The following is a 23,652-nucleotide window of genomic DNA, read 5'->3' as shown; positions in this document are numbered from 1 at the left end:
ACCTGCAAAAGCAATCAGGTTAATAAAATCTTAACTGTCAACTCTGTCATCTCTGCCTTTTGTCAGGGAGACAAAAGATTTTACAGTAAATCCAATAAATGTAGATGAATGGCGTTCATGTCACTGTATCCAGACCAGCCTGCCAGCTCTAATCTCTCTCTGTCTGGGAGCACTGACCTCTTTTGTTCAGTTGATGGCTTATTAGCTGTATTGATTTTGGCTTCTTTACTTTACAGACCTCCTGCAGAGAGCCAGATGACCCATGCACATATCAGCTACTGTTGGCCACCGAGAGCACCAACAAACTTTACCAGTGTTTCTTGCTCAAGATAAATTCCCAATTTATTGATGTCAATTTTGCTGTTTTTTGCTTTGATTTCAAAGACAAAAGGGGGAGTACTCCACTGAAGACTGGATCTGGATTAAGTGTCTCCTGTTATACTGGATCATGTGTTACAGCCTTGCATGCTGTTTCCCCCCCTGCAGTCACTTCATTGATGGAAGCTTCTCACAGAGGACTCAGTTGCATCTGCTGCATGAGCCAAAGTGGCCAACACATTGTGTGTTGTAAGTACTGACACTTTTCCACTCATTTTAGTGAATTTCAGACAAATCTAGGATAAGTTTGGTCAATACTGTGTCATATGTACAAAGCATCTAACTGAAAACACTTTTCTTGTCCCTGCTGTAACGCTTTCTATAGTGTTTTAAATTTTAGTAAAAGTATGAAAGCTTCATGGCCAGCCTGATTGCTTTGAAGGACATCTGATATCCAGTGACACTATAATATGCATGATATTTTAGAGTGATGTCATTAACTGAGTATTAAATACCGTGGCTCCTTATCTGCAGTTTTTTTCGTTCACACACACACACACACACACACATGGTTTTTAGTATCCATGTAGCTGTTAGAAACATTGAAAAACACTTGTGCGTTTAGGGTTAGTATTATAGAAAAAATCATAAATGTTGCGTAACCCTCAGCTTTGTTTTGGAGTATCTGAGAATTGCAGTTGTCTGATCATGATTTATCTCAACAGCTGGTTGAAAGCAACATCTTTTCCCCGATCGGTCTATTTGAGATGTTTGTGATTTCCTCACCATGGTTTCTGAATCATGTTCTCCGTGAGGTGGAGCGCAGTTTGAGGCAGAACAGAAACTGATGTTTGATACAACCTGGAAAAACTGTCAGGGTTTCAAATTTTAATATCGCCAGGGGACAAACGTCAACAAAGAAAACAGACAGTTTGTCATGGTGATTCTTATGCAGACTGGTTTGTAGGCAAAAATTAAAGATAGGTTCCAGTTTTAAAAGTAATAGATAGATTTCACTGCTTTTTGTTTCATAACAGTATTTTGATTATGTTAATAAATGCTTTGTCTTATGCATTCACTACTTCTGGAATGGATTATTGTAGTTAATTAGCATGATTTTGTCCTAAAACCTCACTGAAAAGCCTTCAGTTGATCAAAGATGCTGCAGCCAGAGTACTTTAGGGACTAGAAAGAGAGAGCTCTTTTTCTCATATTGGCTTCTCTTCACTGGCTCCCTGTTAAATCCAGGATCCAATTTAAAACCTTCTCACAGTTTTTGAAAAATCAGGCCATATCATAACTTAAAAACCTTATAGTACCATATTGCCCCATCAGAGCACTTTGCTCTCAGAGTGCTGGTTTATTTGTGATTCCTAGGGTATTTAAAGGTAGAGTGGGAAAGATAGCCTTGAATTTGGAGGCCTCGCTTCTGTGGAACCAGAACCCAGTTTAGATTCAGAAAACAGACACCATTTCTATCCCCCCAAAAGTCAAAGCATATATTAGCATAACTAAGGGATGGGCCAGAGTCACCTGATCAGATAGGCCTGATAGACGGGTCTGCCTCCCATTCTACTTTTAGAAACTCAAAAAAAAAGTAAACCTGCAGTTGGAGAGACTTGAACATCAGTCTTTGCTCTGGTATGAGGCCCTCAAGATATGATGGCACCTGATCATTCAGGATGTTGTACACTGTAAGGATTTTAAATTCAATTCACAGGGAGCAAGTAAAGAGAAGCCATAAATCTCTGTTTGTAGACCCCTGTTACGCCCCTAGTCTAGGCGTGTAGAGACGCACATAAGGTTGGAGAAGAGAGAGACAAATCCCCGCCCTGGTTCCCAAGCCAGACATCCAAAACCAGTTGTGAGTAAAAAAAGGTGATTTTATTTAAGGTAATGAAGCATAGCTCCAGGGTGAACCCAGGCCAAAATAATAAACAAAACCAACTAAGTCCCACCAGAGAAAACTAACTAAACCCTAAGAAAGAAACAGAACAAACAAATGACAATACTAACCCTCGCTCCCTAACCCGGAAAACAGGAGAAAACTGTTCCAAAGAAAAAGGTGGCTCACCCCTTCCGCTTCAGCCTAAGAGTGCCTAAGCACTAAGTTAATGCACCAAGAGCAGCTCTCACAGATCACGCTCACACAAATACACAGTAAAAGTATAGGCTGGGAAAACCAGGGTCAGGACCGCGTCGGCTGTCAAGCTGCCTGCCTGCCTGCCTGCTTGCTTGCTTGCTCGCTCGCTCGCCCCACTCTCTCTCTCTCTCTCTCTCTCCCGGGCGCTGTCAGAGCAGCTTTTTGAATGTGGTCACCTGTTCCATGGTCCAATCAGCTGCTCACTACTCTTCATTAGGGGAGGGACCTGTAAAGAGTCTTAAACACAGTAAAGAGACACAGAACAAAACAGCCCACACAGTGTTCTTATGGCCACAGCCGTAACAACCCCATTTGTACTCTCACTGTAGCATTTTGGATCAAGTGAAAGCTTTTCCAGGGAGTTTTTAAAACAAGAGGAATAAAAATAGTCCAGCCTTAAAGTAACATTTTTAGACTAGTTTTCAGCATAATTATAGCTCAAGGCACCATCTTCTCTTTAAGCATTATGTTTTATTCAAAAAGAGGACCCAAATGCAGACAAGAGAAGGCAGGAATAAAACTGGCAAGGAAGCCATTGGTTGCTAACACAGTTTACAACCCAGGAGACCAGAGGAGTGATTCAAATCAAGACAGGAGTGAAGGAGAACCCAGACAGTCTTAACAATTCATAAAAAATAAAAGAGAGCTATAAATACACAGGGAACTAATTGTGAACAGGTGGAACTAATGAATATGGGTGAAAACAATCAGTTCGGAGCAGTCGATCATAAGGAGCAGAAAAACAGGCACGGACAGGAAGTAAAACAACAAAGGCTGTGTGAGGAAAGCCAATTACCAAAATAAGACAGGGCACAATAACAAGGGCAATGAGAAGTTGATGCAGGCAAAGGAGCAGACAAAACAGAAACAAAGAAAGAAGTTGACCAAGAAAGAAACAGGATGTGACAGACATGACAGATTAATGGCATGATTTAACTCACAAAATAACATTGAGTGACCTATGAGTCACTCACTGCTTTCAGTGTACAAAAATGTAAAATGGTGACATGTTGGCAAATTCTTATCTTGAGAGGCTGAATTGAGAGTTTGGGCATTTAGGGGGAAAAAGACACCGAAGACCAAAAAGCATGTCAGAGTGGGCGCCTGTGTAAACCTATGCAGGGTTTGCCATGTGTCCCACATTAACTTCCTGTATGAGTAACCTCTACGGAAATGTTCCCACTCCTACTGTCACCCACATCTGAAGGCAAATCGTGCAGTTGTCGTGGTAACAGCAGATTGTTTTGGTTGGTTGTGGTGGGGCTTTCGATGAGGGAAACTGTGTCATCAGAAATTTGTCTTGTATAGGATTTAGGACTCTCTCGCTGACCTGATGTGGGTGGAAGTCTTCTCAAACAGCTCAAAAGCCTTGTCTTTTGCTAGTTCATGTGTACGGCTTCCTGACTTCCTGGAGCATCTTGGTCTATGATGATGGATTTCAGCATGCTTTATCAAAGCCAGTCTAGTGTGGTTCCCCAGCTGCACCAAGGCCGATCAGCAAGCACTCCAGCGGGTGGTGAAGGAAGCTGGCAGAATTATTGGAACAAGTCTGCCAGAGATCAGTAATATCTTCCCCACTCGCTGTCTGAGGAGGGTGCACAGTATCCTGCGGGACCAACATCACCCTGCGCGCCACCTTTTCCATCTGCTGCCCTCAGGGAGAAGGTACAGGTCTATACAGGCCAGAACATCCAGACTGGCCAACAGCCTGTATCCACAGGCTGTGAGGCTCCTGAACTCTCTGCCCCCCTCTCACGGACAATAACCATATCCAACTTCTTAATAGCAATGAACTGGTCTGCATTGGTGCATCATATCTTTATTCTCTTCCCCCTCCTGCCCCCCCCCCCCTCTTTCTTAAATAGATAACTATCATATCTGATATCATATCTCACAGTACAATAATATTGAATGGGTTGCATTGTTGTATTTTATCATGTTTCTCAGGTCTTTGTCTGAATTTCTACGAACATTATTGCTAAGGATTGTCTTATTGCATTGGAGTCACACTGGGTTAAATATGTACACTTGGGTTTTAAGGGGTATTTATTATTTTCTTCTTTTTTTTGGGTTGTATGGAAGCCCCAAACGCAATTTCATTGTTCTTGACAATGACAATAAATAAATAAATACTAAATACTAAATACTAATACTAATATGTAGCAATTTTAACTAAGCACATGCCTTTACATTAGAGAAACTTTATTTTTGGTAGGAATAATGGCTGAGTCTTTCTCATCTTTCTTGCTGCTTTCCTGGAAGTAGTGCTTGATATGTCACTAAGAAATATATTAACTGAAACTTCAAGGCCTTCATCCTTAAATATATACTCGCTCTCATTTCAAAACAATTATCGATTACTATGATTATCCCTCTTGTAAATATTCCTCATACGTGCCAGGTCATAACATGAGGTATTCAGCCAAGGATGTGCTTGCCATCCCACAATCCCAGCTGATGAGAAAGGATGCCCAGGTCTTTTATGTTAGAGCACCTACTCTCTGGAACAACCTGAGGAGAACACATTGGCAAACTCATTATTTTGTTATTTTATCTGTATTTTTATAAGCAGGCTTTCTCAGTGTTTCCAGTTTTAGTTACTTTACATCTTTACATCTGTATCTTGTAAAGTTTAAAGCTATTAATTTTAATTTCATTATGTTTTTCATGGAATCTCTTTGTGCTGATAGTCCTCCCACAATGTTGCATATCTTTTATTATCTGTCATTATCACTCTAAGACTAAATGACTTTATCTCAATTCGTATTTCCCAGAAATGATGACTTTCCACTGGAAACAGGACGAGATGACGGTATCTCATGTTTTATACGCTATGCTAATGAAACAGCTCCACATTAGAAATATCTCTACTGCAAAAGAGAAAAATATCAACAAACTGACACTTCTAAGCTGTTTGTAACAATAACACTGAAGTGTTTTTGACTCGTGTCCCATATTTAGTGTGACTATGACAGATGAAAAATATTGTTTATGAACTGTGAGCTTAATATTTGTGTGTGATGTGTAAATACTCCTTCCTCTTGACCTCAGTTTGATTGCAAATGTTTGCTGAAAACACAACACGTGGAGCTGCACGTGCAGCAGCTGCATGAAGTTGTCCTTGTGCAGGAGCTCATGCAGCATTTCTGGCAACACTTTATACAAATAGAATCAAGAGCCAAAAAGTAAATAACTTTTCAAGGAACTACTGTGCTGAAGTTGCTTCCTGCAGTACCTTTGATTTATTTAGTCAGACATACCTTGTGTAGAAAAATAGAAATTATACTTAAAGGATCTAATTGGCCAGCTGGGGATATGGTGGAAACGAGGAGTTGAGTCATTCGAGAGACTCAGAGTAGAGGTTAGCATTTGGATCTCCTTCTTTGCTTAGGCTGCTAGTCTGCCCTGGATAAGTGGCCCTGCCAGATAATCAGCTTTGGTCAGTCAAGTCTAAAGATTTTCAGGGTTTTTTATCTTTCCTGGGTGGGTGTCAGTGTGGCATGTGTACATTTATAAACTAATGACTATGATACCTTCAGTGATTCTGCCTCTGGTAGCTATTTCATCACTTCTGGGCCTGTTTGGATTGACAGCTGACATTATTTTTCCTTTTTATAATTAGACAATGATGCACGTACCTGTGAGATTTACCACCAAACACTGATTGGGAAAGTATTTATTACTTGTATTACTTTTACCTTGATTATCATGAAGAACATTCAAAGCTCTTTTTTGGGATATTGGCTCCTTTTGTTCCCTTCGCTGTCAACACGATCCCACACTGCTTCAGTAATGCTTCTACTGCACAAACTGAGATCAGTTTGAAACCACTGCCAATCTGAAAGATTTATTGCATGGTGAATCAAAACCTGTGTTCATAATTCCATCAATTTGGAGAAAATCCCCAACGTCACTGGTTGATATGCAGCTCCAAACCACAGCACAGCCTTCACTGTATGTTATAGACGGCTGTAGACTCTCCATGTTGCCTCTCTCCTGACCTCTTCCATACATACTGATGCTGATTCTGAACAAAATATTTCAAATTTATATTCATCACTTCATAAGACTGAAATGCTTTTCAGTCCAGTTCCTGTGTAACTTGGCGTACCTCTGCCTTTTATCTCTGTTACACTTCCTCATTAAGGGCTTCTTGACAGCCACCTTTCCACTGAGACCTTTTCTGTTGAGGCCTCGGCAAACAGTAGATGAATCAACCGAAGGGCCAGTTGCATGTCTTATCTGTTTCCTGTCTTAGGTCTTTACTGGAATCCTTTCTGTGTGATCTGCAGGCACCCTGCACACCATACAGAGATATGACAAGTTTTCATCTAATAGCTATTTGGAAATCAAAGGCAGGTTCAACAATGCTATTTTGTGTCTCTCAAACTGTGCTGACACTGCATCAGTGATCTGCCTCCTTAAAAATCAGACTTAATAAATAATTGATTTGTAAATGTTGCACAAAGTGGTGCCTCCTACTTCTTACCTGTGTTTAGCACAAATACCTCCTAAAATGTATTCGTAATCACCAGTTTTGTTTGTTTTGGGGGGGTTTTCTTCATAAATTTACATAGGTAGGATCTCCAACTGCAACCACAGTGAGTGGGATCAGTGTAATGGGTGTTTTGTGGGTACTTTGTCAACCCTGCAGGACAACATCACACTTCATAACAAACTAGCACATAAATGAAAAGGATGAAGGCTAACAGCTCACAGCTGGAAATATACAGAACATGTTGGAGACTGCCTCCTGGACACAGTAAAAAGACTTAAAGAGTCATAAACCCTTAAAACAATCTGTACCCACAGTATTATACAAAACAGCAAAGTGCGGTCTGAAAGAAACTACAACATGACTCAACAACAGGCATGATTTTTATTTTCTAAGCTAACAGAATATCTCCTTTATGTTGACCTTCATGCTGTTTACCAGGCATAAAATGATCCTGTAAGGGTTATGCCCAGACATATCGGTCCTTCCTGTCCAATGCAGAGACAAATGGGGTGCTGTGCTGCCTCAATATGGCGTGAGAGCAAGTTTGAAATGTAGCCCACTGTATCTACATGATGTATTTACTTTAACCTGGCTGTATACTTTAAGGCATCTGTACAGCAGAGCCACTGTTGACAGCAAGTGATGGCTAGCTGGCTCATCAGCACATCATTATAACAACAGGCTGACTGACTGTGGGGTGGCTGTCATGTTAGTGCTCCAGTATTTTATCCTGACCGGGTAAATTTATTGTTTGAACAAAGGATCTTAAATCATATCCAGGGTTAGAAGATTTAGTTACTGTTTATATGTCCCTGCTAGAATCATATTTGGTGTCATTAATCTTCATATTGAAGCATTTTCAAAGTTTAGAAAATTTCTCGTAGACTTAGCTCATTAATTTTTATTAGACTACTTCTCATATAATAATAACAATTTAAAGAATTGTAACAACTGCAGCCTGAGCTGTAGAAGACGTCACGGGAGTGAGAACAATCAAATTCGTGCTCCCACACATTTTCCGTATGTCCCTGTCCAAGTGGAGACCGCAGAGTTCCTGCAGCTGTGTGCATAAAAGAGCTGAGTAGCTGCTAACTAAGGCCAGACTGAATAGCCTCTGTGAAGACCAGCCATCTCCCACAGTGGGGAGATGTCAGCTAAAAGGAATGAGGCAGGCCTGCAAACCAGGGAGGCCCTGCTGGTTCAGAAGAGACTACCAGTGCTATAACTCATCCAGGCCTATTTTCAGCTGTGTGCTGTAACTTCTATACACAATAGGCCCATAGCTTCTTCTGAACTATAATATTAACTCTACAGGTCATTAATAAGTGACTGAAATTAAGCATTATAAGATTTAAATTTGAACGTCCTTTGTTCAAACTTGACAAATATGTGTTGAGCAATTTTTTTTAGGCAAATGTGATTCCAGTTTTTTTCTGTGGAGACATTAGAAAGAAGGGGAACTATATTTCCTTTTAGGTATCAAAAGCACTATAATTTTCATTTTTCACTAAGACATTGATCGCTCCCTGATACCTTAGATCATTATTTCAGATAGACATAACCAGTTTGATATCACCCATCTGTTTGTGGTTGTTTTTATGTTTCAAATATGAGCTAAAACCGTCTAAAAAGACTACTGGATCATTTATTTAGGATTTTTTTGTGCAATGAACACTGAAGCTGAAATGGGAGCCACCTGTCTCTCAAGTGTGGACATTTTCCTTAATTCTGCAGATTTGGACATTATACCATGACAGGCTACGGATGTGACTTGTATGTGGAGCACATACAGCATAAAACACGTGCTTATATCTTCCAGGTCAGAAAAATGAAGCCAATGTGGAAGTGTCTTAAACCTGAATTCTATCTGAAGATCATATGGTGATACCTGGTTGCAAATCTTGGTCATGCTATGGAGGATTATCTATGCTCTTTGGATAATGACTGGTCAGTCACAAGCTGTTGAGCAAGAAGCTTCACAGCAATATCCCCAACCACTATTTTCTGCAGGCAAAAAAGGACTTTGTAAACCAGTGGGTGATGTCATGATAGCTACATCCATCTTTTACACTGTCCATGGTTTTGGAGCCAACTTTAAGTGGCTATTAGAGGAACTGCAGTTGCTGCCACTTCATATTGGTTTCATTTTTCAAAATATTTGGTTTGAATTTGTGGTGTTGCTTGATCAGCACTCTTGATCAGCAAAGACCTAAAGCAGGGAGGAAAAAAAGGCAAGTTTGATGAGCAGGCGACCAGTCTTTGAGTCTGACCCGTGGCCCTTTGCTGCATGGCTTCCTCTTTCTCCCCCGTTTTGTCTCAGTCTACACCATATATATCTAAAAAACTTAGGTGGTTACCTAGGTGGTTTTGTTTGTTACCTTTCCCCACAAAAATACAATGACAGTAATTAATATTTCAAATTTTAATAAACACATTAAGTGTCTTAGTTCAGAATCCTTAGAAACTTTAGCTAAACAATTCTTTCTTAATTCTTCATATTCTAAATATACAGCTTATGATGAAGAGGGAGTCGTCATCAAGTGACTGAAAGCTTCACTTTCACTTTTTTTGCCTTGAAAGTTTCTCTTTGTCTTACACAAGTTACTGCATCTGTATTTTTTTTTTTGTAGATATAATATTGTATGAATAAGAAATCGCAAACGTTGTGTCTAAGCATCCTATCTGAACATTTTTTGGCATGGCCTGTGGAGTCTCCATGCTTCTGTTCTCTTTAAGATAAAGTGAATATCTGATTTTACACACAAATGTCTTTGGGGTTGCATTAGGAATTCGGTTGCATCCAACGTTAAAAAAAAAAGTGATATGTCAAACATGCGGAACTACGCACTGTGGAAAACCCCTGTGAATTCAGGAGCAGCTGGCTGTAGTTCACTTGTATGTATTTTAAAGCAGTGGTAGAAAGATGGTTTCGGAAAGTATGAGCTTTAGACAAATTAGGAAAAGGTAAGTGTTAAAGAAAACATCTGCACAGCTTGTCCTGATAAGCTTTTCAAATTAATTTACCTCCTCCAACTCAAAGATAAATAAAGGCTGTGATAAGGGGGGGCAAGCGGACATTACTTTGGTCCAGTAGGTTGTTTAAAAGTTGGAAGCTCCGCTGTGCCAAACAAGTATTTTAAACAGAAAACAGAGTCTTAGCACTGCAGCTGGCATGAATGTCATCGACACTCTGGAGAGGATTACAGTTTAGTAACTAACATAAACACCAATAGATTATGCCAACAGTCTTGGCATAAGTGCGTAACATGATATCAGAGTTCACACATTTACAGCTTCATTCTGGATGATATTTGTCATCTGGGACTTTGGCTGATGTTTTGGGACAATGTGTATTGCTTGTTCTCAAATCCGAAGAAGATTTATTAATGGAAAGAAAAATCACATTTCCACTGTCTTCTGGAGTTGGCAGGCTTTGCTGTTAATATGACAATAATGCTGTGCAAATGTTTGGAATAATCCATGCTCGTGATTTTCAGAAAAATACATCAAAGAGAAGCAATGATATTCAGTGCTTTGTCACTGTTTGAATTATTAAGTTATTTATAGTAAAGCAATCATGGCAGCCGCAGCCTACGGTAATGACTTCATTTTAAATTTCTCAGAGGATGATGATATCTGCTGCTCAATTTTCTCCGTGGCTTTCAGAAATCTCTTTTTGTGGTTAATAAACCCCGAACATCTCAACTTTACAGCAGCGAGATCACTGAGGCATGCAGCAGTGACAATAGACATTCCTAATGCAGTCGGTGCATGTCATGTACTTCTTTGTCTGTTTTAATTGGCAGATATTTTCTTTCCCTTAATAACGAGAACTCAGTAAAACCATTAACTCAGGAAGCTAAACTGATCAAACATGAAAGTGAAGTGAAATCGGGTGATGTCGACTGCAACGGCAGATGTGTATTTCTCTGTAGTTTTATTGGAGTAGCTGTCATAAGTGACTATTTGAATTGAGACTTATTATTTGGTATGATTAGACGTGTTTTTATTAGTCATGCCATGACTCCTGGGACTGTGAGCTATTGGATGGATTGCCATGAAATTTTGTTCAGACATGTAGCTGCTAAGCATGCTATTCCTAAAGTCAGAGTAGTTTTGTAGCATTGTGAACATGATGGCATGCTGCGGTTTAGCTCAGCACACCGGGCTGGACTCTTAGGCTGTGTTTGGACCTGTTCGCTTGTGATCTTCACAGTGGGCTTAATAGAGAACAAGTGCAGACAGCTGGTGAGACATTTTGGGCACTACATGGATGCCATTTTTATAGCAGCAACCGGAGAACATATGCACCACACGTGCTATTATGTGCTACTATTTTTAGACAGTAAGAATAAATACAGTACATACATCTAAGCACACATAAGTATATTTACATTTACTTGGGCTGAAACATCTTGTTAGTGGACCCAAGTGCAGGATGTAGAGGCAGGTTAAACAAGAAAAAGTGATCAATTATTGACTGATAATGGAATCCACGAAGTAAACAAAGAGGCATGAGAGGTAGACACACGGAGAACAAACAGCTAATCTGACAACTGATAAGGGACAAGACCACACACAAACTTATAAACACACACACAGACACACACACGGGGACCGGGTTTTAGGGGCCTTCGGTAAGTACAATCAAACACAGGGCAGAAAGGGACAGGAAACAGACACCAGTGGAAACAATTATGGAATCAGAGGGACGAGAAACACCGAAACCTTAATCACAGCACGGAGACAAAGAAAAGTGGGAAGCACTACTTGATTCATTCAGAGCACTTTGTTTCACTTCAATAAGCACTTCGGGGTTTGGTATCTTGCCCAAGAGTTAGTTGGCATGCCAGGACTCAAACCACCAACCTTCCAATGAGGAGATGACATGCGCTACCTGCTGAGCAACATCTACCCTGTCGTAAATGAAGGAGAGATGTAGTATCAAGGAAAATATGAACACGAAAACCACAAGAAAGAATAATGATTAAGTTAAGATAGCCAACAAAACCCAACAAAAACCATGTCAGCCATCAAAGTAGTAAATATTAAAAGAAGATGATAATTTTTGGGTTGCTAAGCAGTTGCCAGGCGATCTAATTATGTGTGATGTCGTGTAATATAATTTTTGTACATAACAATATATGGGATGCTGACAGTTAATTTCTTTTGACAGTGTAACAAATGCTACATACATGTGCATATGTATCCACTGTTTTATGAAATTCATTTTTTCTTGTAGTCTCCTGTAGCTCAGCCCGAGGATCGATACTGTGTATCACTGTGATCTGACTTAATAATACTGCTTTGATGAAAAGGGATTGATTAGTAATTTCATCATAACTGCAACAACGGCAGTGATGACTGACTGGTCACCGATCTCAGTAAGCCTATCAGACCCTGAGGTTGATTAAGCACCAGCTCCACACAGACAAACACAGCTGGTACATTCAGGACATATCAATGACCCATGTCATTAATCCTTCAACTACGCTAATGTCTGGGCCTGCAGATCCTCTAATCTGTGAGGAGCAGAAGCTCATTAGAGCTATTACAATGAGACAACAAAGGGAGGTGATCTCCATCCAGCCTGTCAGTTTAGTGTCAGTTAAAGCTGCTCTCAGCAGATGTTGTGGCAAGCCTCAGGAGTGACCTAAAAGAGGTTAGTAATGCCTTCAGAGCCATATTAGTTCATGTTTATGTGAGCTTTGACACCTCTGGTCTGCTTACTGTCTGCACATGGCCGGTAGAGAATCCAGTGGCCACATGAGGACGGATCTTTTATAGAGGCTTGTCACTCTTGTCATCAGTGTTAATAATAATAATAATAATAATAATAATAATAATAATAATAATAATAATAATAATAATAATAATAATAATAATAATAATAATAATAATAATGATAATAAATACAGGATGCAATATTAAACAGTGTTTTTATGTCTTTAGATGCTTAATTTTAGAGCTGCAAACCAACAGCATTTACCTTTTCCTGCAGTTCATCTGCTGTTACAAGCACCTAACTGCAATTATTTCACCTTAGAAATTCCCAAGTCATTCTTCTGATATTAGCCATGAATGAACCAGCTGTTGTCATGAAATAAATTGATGGCAGATGGAGCTTATTAAATGTTTCCTGCAAATGTCACTGGGCTGCAAGAGTTATAGCGGATCATAAAACTAATGAGGTCATCAAAGAGTAAGCTTCCCTATGTCACTATGTTTACGAGTTACTGACAGTTTGTTGATTATAAATCCGGGAAACCCCCTCTGGAAAAAAACCTTACAATCCGATGTCTAGATAAACAGATACGACTCAGCAGAATATTAGACTTTAACTTGGTAACAGAGCATAAACACTGAAACTGGCAACAACCTGAATCACAAAGAGTATAAAATGTTCTAGATTATTTTGTTCCGTAAGGAGGCCTTAAACAAGAAGACTTCCTAACATCGCAGCTAAAATAGATTAAAAAAAACAAGACTTTGGAAGACCAAAAGATGAGACCACGGACATCTCCAGCCCACAGAGCCACGGGATGCTCAGAGTCAGTGTCAGCCTGAGCTGTTTATTGCACTATTTCAGTGTTTGCTGTTTATTATTCCACTTGTAGGCTCACAGTATCTCAATTTCAACATTTTATAGCCTCTATAGACCACAGTCTGTCAGACTCGGCCCCCACCGGTCCAGCACCATCACACTCAGCACCGGGTCTCCACAAGGATGTGTTTTGAGTCCCCTCCTGTTTACGCTCTACACATCCGACTGCTCCCCTACCCATCTCTCAAACACCATCATAAAGTTCGCGGATGACACCACAGTGGTTGGACTCATCTCAAGGGGGGATGAGTCGGACTACAGAGATGAGGTCAACAGACTGACTGAGTGGTGTTCAGTTAACAACCTCCAACTGAACACCACGAAAACTAAAGAACTTATCTTGGACTTCAGGAAGGGCAGAGCAGACCCGGCCCCACTTTACATTCACGGGAGCTGTGTGGAGAGGGTACGCTCCATGAGGTTTCTGGGCGTGCAGATATCTGATGACCTCTCCTGGACTGCAAATACTACAGCGGTGGTTAAAAAGGCCCAGCAGCGTCTCCACTTTCTGAGAGTGCTCAGGAGGAACAACCTGGAGGAGAGGCTGCTGGTGACATTTTACAGAGCCACCATAGAGAGCATCCTAACGTACGGCATAACAACATGGTATGCAGGGTGCTCAGCTGCAGACAGGAAAGAACTGCAGAGGGTCATCAACACAGCCCAGAAGATCACTGGCTGCTCTCTGCCCAGCCTGGAGGTCACTGCAAACTCTCGGTACCTCAGCAGAGCTGGCAATATCATCAAGGACCACTCTCACCCCAGCAACCAACTGTTTGAACTATTACAGTCAGGCCGACGGTACAGGTCACATAAAACCAGGACAAACAGATTCAGGGATAGCTTCTTTCCCAGAGCTATCACCGTAGTAAATAAGCACAAAAACAATTTAACCTATTCCATACCGTCACTGTCATTATATTATGCTGCTATTCATACTGTCATTATATTAATGCTGCTATCCTGTATATATTGTACATACTATTGTTTGAGTACTTACAATTGTTTTTTTTGTACTTTTTATATTTTACATTTATATTTATTATTGAAACTTGCACCAAGGGAGTGGCACTCCAATTTCGTTGTACTCTGTACAATGACAATAAAGGCTATTCTATTCTCTCAATCATCTCACAAACCACTACTAAACGTGTTACATTGTTTTGTTTAGTTTTTTGTCTCAGTGAATCAGAGAATTTTTTGATAAGAATGTTTAGAATAGATACAAAGTGATAGAGGGCTTTAAATGTTGAGTGCAATAATTCTGGAATAGTTGAATCTATTTTTGGTGTTTTTTCAACTTCTATTAAACTTAGGGATTTGTGTGAGGTGTAAATATACATGTGGGGCTTTGTCAGGTCAACAGACTAAGTCTGTTCTTGGTTGGTCTATACTTTGAAATTATAGTGTCCTTATTAGCAAAGGTATCCAGCATAAACTATATTCCAAAAGTGGAACAAGGCAATTAGAAAGAACCACTAATGAGGACTGCTCATTAATCTTAGTCAGTGGTGAATCAGACCCTGACTGTAGGGGTTCAGGCTGAACTTTACTGGTAGCGTGACTGGCCTGAGTTTAAGGCTAGCTAGTAAAATCAGGAAAATGCTGCTCTTCGACTGCACTGCATAACTGCATAAAGAAAAAGTACTTAATTAATCATGGCATTATTTTGACACACTGTAGTCCACTTTCAGTTTTAAATTGTGACTCCTTAACCATTTATTTGCTTTGTTGTTCATTTTACGATATGATCCAATTTAATGCTAATGGTAGTTTTATCTTTACAGTTTCCAAGTTAAGAATTATGAACTGATTCCTTTTAGGTAAGACAGAGGAATCAGTTCATAAGACAGCGATTACATCGCTGTCTTAAGGTGGGACAGGAAACATTTTGCTTCTCTTTATGCCAGTTTCATTGTTTAGATTATAGAGAACTGGACCGAGCAGCGTGTCAGTATGAATGTTTAGTCTTTGGTGACTTCTTAAAGCAGGAAAAAAACATGTCATTTGAAGAAGAGATAATAATACATAAAAAAAACTCCCATCCAGTCATATCTTGTAATGCTAGGAGAAATAAAGGAACCATAAATTTAATGAGCTAAAGCCAGATAGTAATTGTTAATATTATCTTTATAATTAACTCTTCGGCTGATAATACTAAAGAAAGTTAGATGTGTGTTTTGTCGGAGGCCACACACAAAGGACACAATGATAATATGTTATTGTCACACAGCAAATGTGGCACTTAAGGACTGACGGCTTTTGTTAATCAGAAGAGCTCATAAAAATGTAAAAACCCACCAATGCCAAAACAAAACTTATTTAATCTTATGAGTTGAACCGAGAAGCTGAAGCTTGTATAGTTTTGGCTTTTTTGAATAAAGAAATGATAGCATTAATCAAAATCACACCAGATTATTGTTCTGTCATGGAACCAGTGTTTTTATGTACTTCAGCCAGTAATCACAGGATGCTTTCTGTGCATGTAAGCTGCTGTTCATTTGTTTTTTTAACCTTAATTTTAAGCTGAATTCTGAACATTTACTTAAAGCTCAGAGCATGTTCTTAGTGTCGTCTATACTATAATTTGACCAAAGTGATGATGTTGTGAGTTGTTATGGCCGTGCATAATTTAAAGCTGTGTAGGTGTGGCTGTTGTGGTGACAGTTCTCTTGTCCGTCAGTTGGTTAGTCCAGACTGAAAAACCTTTGGAAGCACTGCAATAAACAGCTGTGGTTGGACCTCAGTGGGTGATTTAGTGACTGTGGTCCCTGACCTTTCTCTTTGAGCCACCATGAGATTCCCATTTGTGGTTCTGAGAGAACAAATATGAAGTTTGTTACTGATAAATCATAATTGTTACTGTGAGGACAAATTCATTTGATGATCTCTTGGCTTATTTTTAACTGATTTAGGTTAAGCTAGTAAAAAGAAGCCAAATATGCTTTGAGTAAGCAACTGTTAACATGATAACCTGAAGTGATGAACTTTATGTGCCTGCTAAACATTAGCATCCTTGCATTGTTATTACGAGCATTATTGTTATTACGTGTTGGCCTGCTGACATTAACATTAAGTCAAAGCACAGCTGGTCCTAAGTACAGCCTCACAGAGCTGCTGTGTTGGCGTCTTGGAAGTCGGAGACATGGTTGTTTAACTGTTTTGATCCATTGGTGGCAGACATTCTTCAGTTGCAATCATAACGGACATTTGTTTATAGTTTCCGTAGCAGCGGCTACCAAACGTTAAATGGTTTGTGCCTGATCCAAATGAGCCGTATTGCAGTGTGTAGAACATGTGAAACACATGTGCAGTCTTAAATTAAAGGGGACCACAGTGTCAACTATTTACTTCATTCCACAGACATTTTGTCCATCTGCACGGTTCCCCTTCAGACCAAATCCCTGGGGCCTTTTTATGCTTGGGAGAAGATTTAATTTTATGAATGCTGATAGATTTATTGAGTTTCTCCTCAGGCTGTGAGTGGACTCTCTTCAGCATATATTTAAACTTCCTGTTGAACATGTAAATATTTCCTTGCATCACAGGATCTTGAAGTCCAGACATGTCTTCTTGTTCCTTGTCAGACTGTCCTGCAATGAAAAGTGACAAATCTACTTTGTGCCATTGTAATAATCCGGGTTTATGGTTTTAGTCCATTAACTGAACCCTCTGAGGTTCCCTTTTCTTCTCAGCAACAAAGCCAGACCTACCTTTATCGACTGGATTTTGTTTTGTTTTGCTTGGAGAATGCAGATGTCTGTTTCAAATCACATTTAACATTTTGTTCAGAAATGTAAACACCATATGGAGCTGTAATAGTATTGCACTGTTGTAAGAAAAGCAAAAAAAAGCCTCACAAATCAACAATTCATTTATACACGAAAAAGCAGCAATGTTGAGTTGCAATGAAAAAAATAATTTATCCAAATGTTATTGTACATCAATATGAGTCTAGTATCTCATTTAAACACAGTAACAAAGAAGATGAGGTGAACCTGGATCAACAGACTCTAACATCCTTCATATTTTTTAAATATAATTTATATAAAATTTATCTGCAAAATTTAGATTTTTCATTTTTTTATTTGTAGGATATTTAACTTGCACAGTAAAACGTCTTGAGGTGACTCTATGACTCAAAGATGACTTTGGGGACTGAATTGTGGGTAAAATTGAGGCTGCAATGCTTCAAACCTTCAAACTCATTTGCTACCCGTTGAATATCTGACTGCTGGTCTAGGATTGGCAGACACTCGGCTTTAACACAACTCTCAGTTATTAACCTTCCTGCCTTCTTGGGACCTTTTTGTGCCACTGCTATGTGTTAAATGGCTGCCATTTCCACTGTGTTCAGTGGAATATAACCAAACTTGCCACAGGATAGTTTTTACCTGTCAATGTTAATATTCCAGTGTGAATTCCTTAAATCAGCCTAAAATGGCTGAGCAGCAGAAATCCCCACACCCATCACCCTGGGGACCATTTTCTGCCCATTGACTTCCATTATAAACGCTATTTTTCAACCCCAAATTATCATCATATGATTTTATTTTTTCTTCTTTTCTTGGATGTCAATGAAGACTCAGGGCCTTGAAGTTTTAATTTTTAAATTGCAAAAAAAATGCAAAAAAAATAATGGCAGGTCAAAATGTATGTTGGTGCCAATCTTTGGTCCATCTAAAGGCCTACTTATAATGACAATCACATATTACTTCAACTGGTTTTTTGTGGAAATATTTAGTTTCGTTTTTTGGTTTTTGGGGCTTATAACACAGGGCGCTCATGTAATAACACTGGGATTTGAAGGGTTAAAACAACGAAAATATAATTAAAACTTTACATGAATATTTCAGGGAGAAGTAGTTTTACAAGGTTGGCTAATTTAAAGTGGAATAAAATATGGATATATGGTCTTTTTATGGCGTGGCTGAGAATGGTCCCTAGGGTGATGGGTGTGAGTTTTTTAAAGGATGGCAGGAGGGTTAATGACTAGCTTCTTGCTAGCATGCAGAGACTCACAAAGAACTGGTATCCTATGAGCAGACAGAAAGTGTTTTTCCTTTCTTCCCCTTTTTTGAATCCCGTGCCGTCTGGCAGGTTTGCAATCAGAATTGCGATCTGAATGCACGGTGGTGCCAAACACATTTTGCTTTCACAAGAACTCCTGCATAGAATCTCTACAGGCTCCTCTTGTTCTTGGGACTCTTTACTATGTTTATTTATTCCTTTCTTTTTGTGTTACTTCAGCTATTGCATTATATGTGAAATAGTATGACAATGTCTATGTCAAGACAGGCAAGAGACAAAAACAAAAGAAGGAAAAAAGGTAGCAGACAGTGATGTTAATCTCCACTGCTCAGATATTGAGCCTCCATCAACCATTTACTTCCTTGGCTGTAGCTCAGGCGGTGGAGCAGGTCATTTACTGATCGGAAGGTTTGTGGTTTGATCCTGGCTCCTCCAGTCTGCATGCCAAGTACCCTTGGGCATGGTACTAACCCTAAGTTGCTCTCTGATGCATCCATCTGTGTATGAATGTTAGAAATCTTAGAAGAAAGTGCTTGTGTGATTGGGTGAATGTGACACGTAGTATAGAGTGCTTTGAGTACTCTGGGAGAGTAGAAAGAGCTACATAAGAATCAGTCCATTTATCATTCATCCACACTAACTGTTTTGTGTTTTTTTTTTAATTCTCAATTAACACAAACGATATAACCTGTAACATGGAGAACATGACACTTCTCAAATATGCAGACGACACTGTCTTTGTGGTGATTCTGACAGTTTTGCATGTTCTCATGAAAACAGTGCTTTCATTTTTATAGTGTGCTACGTCCCTGTAAAGGAGTCTTCATGTTCATTCACCTAGTTTAAGTGTGTCTTCTTACAGGAAAATAGAGTCTTTCACTCTATTAATTGAGCCTATATGATGGATGTGAATAAAAAATCGTAGCAAAGCACTCAACACCTGTGAGATGCCTCTTTATTTGCGCCGCAATGTGTTTCCTACAGCACAGGCTTTGCCAGTGAGTACTTATCACTCACTGTGTTTACTGGACGAGTGGAAAATGATTGCACTGGCTATTTCAGATATTGTTTGGAAATCGCCTTTTCATTGTGGGAATGCAAAACTGTGATTGTGGCTAAAATTTTAAATGAATTGTGCAGCCTACGGATACGTCTTTCTGAAACTCAGAATGAAACATAAAAAGAAATTCTATAATGGGTGCTACTGAGTGAAGACATTAGGAAAGTGTTTACAAAAGTCAAGCCTAAGTACCATTTTCTTATACACTTTGTAGGATTTAAAAGATGCGTGATCTTGACTGTGCACAGATATATTTCAAAGCTCACTGACCTCAAGTGCTGCTTAGTGTTGTGTAGACCAGCGGTCCCCAAGCTTTTTTGCGCCACGGACTGGTTTATGTCCGACAATATTTTCTGGCCTTTAAAGTGTCGCAGATAAATACAACAAAATAAAACCAGTACTAGTACCCAAAAAAGAGAAGATTTATACATAACACAGGGGGAAAATCCAGGGAAACCGAGTAAATGAAAAATGATTTTTTTTTTAAAATGATACAAATCATAAAAAACATAAATTTCACACCCGTGCCTCAACTCTCACAGCCCGTTACCAAACGACTCATGGACTGGTACGGGTTCGTATTTAGGCATATAGTGAAACAATGATGCTGCCAAAGCATAACTGTTTGATAGAAAGTCAAAGAATCTCCAATCTCAATAGTGGAGGTGTTTAGAGTCGGAATAACAGCAGTAGCAATAATCACTGAGATACAATATTTTGTTTTGGACTGACATGACTAATGTATCAGTGAGCTATCCCTACAGCCATGCTGCTAATAAAACCTTTAAATAATTTAGTCTTTGTATGATGTAACCCATTTCTGTCATGTCTTCACAGAATGTGTCCAAGTAGAAACTCAGAACATTATCATTCAAAGGTTCCACTCACAACAGACTGCAAACTGTATATCTTAACAGTCCCACGGACTCACTTAAAAGATTTAAGCCGATTCTTCCCTTATCCTCATCTAATCATATTAAGATTAAACTGTGGAAGCTGCTTCCATATGCTGGCACATTGCTTTTTCTCTCCCTGGGCTTCACTTATTTAGTATTTATATAGTTTATATTATATTTATATATTTATAGTCTTGCAGTTATTGCATTCCTGTCTGTGGTGACTGCAAGATACAAGATGAATTCCATTAACACATGTTTGTTTCTCACCTATTCAGTTAAATGTGTTAAATGAATGACTTCATATGAAATATATGTGTATGGTAGCAAAACACTTCCTTTAAGAGATTTCCTCCACTGTTTCATTTTGACTTTTATCCATCACCTTTATTATATAATTGGATAGATACCGAAAGTATTTAATCAGAAATCATGTATTTTGTTGATTTTTCTCATCTTTGGTTTAATACTCTAACAGAGCTGGAGAAAGACTTGTATTTCAAGGAGGATTAGAGTGAAGCATGGAAATAAGTGGAGACTGACGATGGAGGGGTAACATGAAATGACAGTTTGAGCATGCTGAGCAAAGATTGGGATTTATTTTTGCAGCCTTAATGATGTATGAGAAAATCATAAATCATTATTGCAAAGTGAGTCTAGTTGAAAGCTACTGTCTGTCTGCTGTCTACGGTCTTCCTTCACTTTCTTCTTATTGCCTGGCTTTCCCCTCTAATTTCCCTACACAACCACAAGCACCGCTCACTCTGTCATGACTCCCGGCTACAGTGGCATCTCATTTAAAGGAAGCAGACCAGCCCTTGTATCCATCAGTTACAGCAGAGGGAGGGAAGACGGGGCTGTGAAGGGAGGGAGAAAACGACTATTTAAGGTTTAAAGCAATGGGAGTCTGACCTAAACACTCCTCACACTTTAAAAGACATTTCCTCCCACTCTTTCTCTCTCACTCTCTCTCGCTCTCTCTCTCTCTCTTTCTCACTCCCTGTCTCCCGCTTTTCACTTACTCCCTCTTTCAGCTGAACCCCAGCCTGAGCTGTGAACTGTGAGGGAGGATAAAGAGCTGGACTGACAGAGCTGCCACCTTGCTGGAGAGGCTGTATGACGGAGCAGTGACACAACAGAGCGAAGCATCATCTTTTTTCTTGGCTTCACTAAATTTGTGAAGACCCGGAGGAGCACCTCATGTTACCCGTGGGGGCTTGTGACAAAAAAAACAGGTAAGAAGATCTATTTATGAATTTCTCTGAGTAAACAGTTATTTGAAAGGTCAGTTTTCTCATTTCCTTTTGTTTTTAAGTGAAAGTAGTCAACTTGCACGAGTGACGCATACTACAGAACCAAAAGGCACACTTATTATTTATTGGAAGTGCATTCTTGGTGTATACTGCAACTTCTTCCTCTGTCAGACTCACACAGCAGCCAGTGCTGGGAGCAGCGGTGATGACTGACTGCTGTGGGAGTGAACATGTGGAAGAGTTATCCCAGGCTTTGATCGCCTCCGTAGAATGGCCAGCGCACTTTGTGCCAAAAAGAGACCCTTGCAAAAAATGTTGTCAGGTTGTAGATCAGTACTGGGAGAAAATATAAAAATAACAGCTGTGTGTGTGTGTGTGTGTGTGTGTGTGTGAGTGTGTGTTTCTGCACGGGGCCAAAAAAATGCACAAATATCCCTGTGTCTGGTGAGGTTTGCAGCCTGATGATTCATCATATTACTCTGGGCAATGCAGTTCAGACTTCATCGTGCATCATTTTTCCACCACTGAGATTAAATGAAAGGAAAAATAGGCGATGCTAGTGACGTTGCCAGCATGGGTAAAGAGAAATCAAAAAATTACATCCTTCAACCACTCAGTCCATTAGCTATGCTTAATTGAAATTTAAGTCAAAGTCAGTGGTTTTAACTTCTGTTTCATCCTTTGTGTGGTTTGAATCACCAGTTCCAGTCCACATTCAGCAGAAAGGAATATTTCAGCTGAATGAGATTATAATCATTCAGTTCCTCTGATGTGCAGTTTTATCCCCCTCACCCACGCTACTTCAGCTCATACCTAGAAGGCACATTGTTTCCCATCATATACAGCTATAGCTATTTAGGAGAGTATTTTTTTGTATTTTCTCTGCTATGTGCCGTGTGTCCTGGGATGATTGTGTGCAGCCGAGTGAGAAAGGTGTCAGTGTCAAAGGGACAGCTGGTTTAATAGCCGGAGCTCCCAGAGGGCTCATACGACACTGTTCCCCTCTACATGACTTTGACACACAGAGTCAGGGGTCATAACTCATGCCTCTTTAGTTTATGTAAATTATATTTTGGTTCCTGTTTCTTTTTCTGTCTTTCTTTGTCAAGTTTCAGGATTCATTCGAGCAGCTGAAGGTTAGCTAGAGCAGTGAACTGGGTTTAATGAAAGTCTTTCCTTCTTTTAGGTTAAAAGTCAACAAGTTAATTTATACAACACATCAATAAATCTATGTTTTCTATCACATAACTGCAGGCTCTGTTTCAGGCCTGTGACTGTGTCAGAGTGTGAGACTTTAACACTGTAAATCTCCCACACTGTCTAAAATCAGGTATGTTGCTAATAAGCGGGACCGACACAGATGGTTGTTTCTGTTCGTGCCTGTTCATGGAGGAAATATCTGCTGGTAACATGCACAACAGTAAAATGCCCACGCTTCACTCACTCACAGCAGATTAACTAATTTAAAATGACACATTTAGACACTTGCATAGTATTTCCTCCATTTATTAACATATATAACAAAACACATATCTGCATTTAAGAGCATGCAAATCAAAAAAATTACTTTTTAAAAAATGTTTATTTTTGCAGAGACAGAGTAACTGCTACTGAAATTGCTGAAAGTCTGCATTCTAGTCAGGCTCACCTGCAGACACAGTGAAACTGCTTTTTGGTCCCACAGGATAATATCTGCCATGCTGCAGTGGGAAACTTTGTAATCTGCTAATGAGGTGCTGCTATTTCTCTTACTGTATCAGCTACATTAACTACTCTAATTACCTTTCCTGAGATGATTTCCAGCTGTTTCTGATGCTGTCGAGAATCGGGCTTTGTACTTTGTAATGTA

General features: G+C 39.5%; 1 protein-coding gene across 8 annotated transcripts in view; it reads left to right on the top strand.

Moving 5' to 3' along the window:
* Nucleotides 1-293: 293 nt before the first annotated feature.
* Nucleotides 294-23,652, top strand: part of tnca (tenascin Ca) — a 58,816-nt gene continuing 35,457 nt past the window's right edge. For 7 of the 8 annotated variants that reach the window (XM_085280209.1, XM_085280208.1, XM_085280207.1 and 4 more), the window contains exons 1-2: nucleotides 294-567; nucleotides 21,585-21,785. The gene's annotated coding sequence lies outside the window, so the exon portion shown is untranslated. Of the gene's footprint in view, nucleotides 568-21,470; nucleotides 21,786-23,652 lie in introns of those variants that run through there. The other variant, XM_085280203.1, reaches the window with a different exon arrangement.

This window comes from Mchenga conophoros, linkage group LG7 (assembly GCF_057382185.1).
Source record: "Mchenga conophoros isolate Kocher_MC1m ecotype Shallow Benthic linkage group LG7, M_conophoros_male_GT1.1, whole genome shotgun sequence".
NCBI classification, from domain to species: domain Eukaryota; kingdom Metazoa; phylum Chordata; class Actinopteri; order Cichliformes; family Cichlidae; genus Mchenga; species Mchenga conophoros.
This window is presented reverse-complemented; position numbering and strand designations above follow the sequence as displayed.